The 869-nt window shown below is 64.3% G+C and overlaps 2 protein-coding genes across 5 annotated transcripts in view; one reads left to right on the top strand and one right to left on the bottom strand.

Moving 5' to 3' along the window:
* The window catches only part of MCF2L2 (MCF.2 cell line derived transforming sequence-like 2), a 136,880-nt gene that overhangs the window by 58,787 nt on the left and 77,224 nt on the right, over positions 1-869 (bottom strand). The window lies entirely within an intron of this gene.
* Positions 148-869, top strand: part of B3GNT5 (UDP-GlcNAc:betaGal beta-1,3-N-acetylglucosaminyltransferase 5) — a 20,503-nt gene continuing 19,781 nt past the window's right edge. The window contains exon 1 of the mRNA XM_008572227.1: positions 148-210. The gene's annotated coding sequence lies outside the window, so the exon portion shown is untranslated. The remainder of the gene's footprint in view (positions 211-869) is intronic.

The raw sequence follows: 869 nt of genomic DNA, 5'->3' as shown, positions 1-869 counted from the left end.
GCCCCGCCCTCCGCGCGGAGCCCCGGGCTGGGCCCGCCCCCCGCAGCCGGGTCCCCGTCGGGGAGGCGAGCGGGCCCGGCGCTGGCCTTCCGGTCCTCGTCCAAGATTTAAAGCGCGCAAGTGTTGTTCTTGAGCCCAGCGACTTTCTCTCCCATGCCGGGAGGAAAGCCGGCCTCCGACTCGGATGTCTGAGGAGCGGGCTCGGACTCGGTGAGTTCTGCTTTAAGCTCTTTGAAATTAAGCGGGTGTGAAGGTAAAGCCGTCGCGGAAGCTGGCCCGCGGGCTGGGGCGCGGCGGGGTGTCCTCCCCGACCCTCGCGTTTTAAAGACGGACCGCCAGGGCAGCCTTCGCTTGCTGTAAGTTACAGTTTCCTTCCTTTGTCATTTAGGCCCCCAGAAGTTCAGGGCATGAGCGGTGTGACCAGAAACCTTTCAGAAAGATCCCCCTGCCGTTAGAACTCTTGCTCGAAACCGAATTACGGTGAGAAAACTGCGACTCGGTCCAAACTTCGCTCCCGTGTGCGAGGAGCTGTCGCGTGTTCTCAACGAATGGGCCGTCCGTGCAGCAAACTCTGTTTCTTGGTGAAGCGTGCATGAGGCCCGTTGTTTCGTGTGGAGTTAAGAGCTGCTCTCACTCGTGCGATGCAGCCGCCGGCATCCTCCCGGGGGCCGAGGCCCCTCGGGGTGGGAATGCGCCTTTCCTTCGGATCACTCAGTGGGGAAAGCGCTAGTACGCTTGGCGGGCTAAGCCTCAAGTCCCTGCACGGTTTGTTCTTTGTGCCGCGGGCCGGACACGGGCTGCCTGGGTCCCCCGGGAGGGCTCCGGGCGCGAGGGGCTGTGGGCCGCCCAGCCTCCGCCCCGCCCCTGGC

This window comes from Galeopterus variegatus, unplaced genomic scaffold, assembly GCF_000696425.1.
Source record: "Galeopterus variegatus unplaced genomic scaffold, G_variegatus-3.0.2 Scaffold766, whole genome shotgun sequence".
In the NCBI taxonomy this organism is placed as follows: Eukaryota; Metazoa; Chordata; class Mammalia; order Dermoptera; family Cynocephalidae; genus Galeopterus; species Galeopterus variegatus.
Note: the sequence above shows the minus strand (reverse complement) of the source record. Positions and strands in the feature narration are given on the sequence as shown.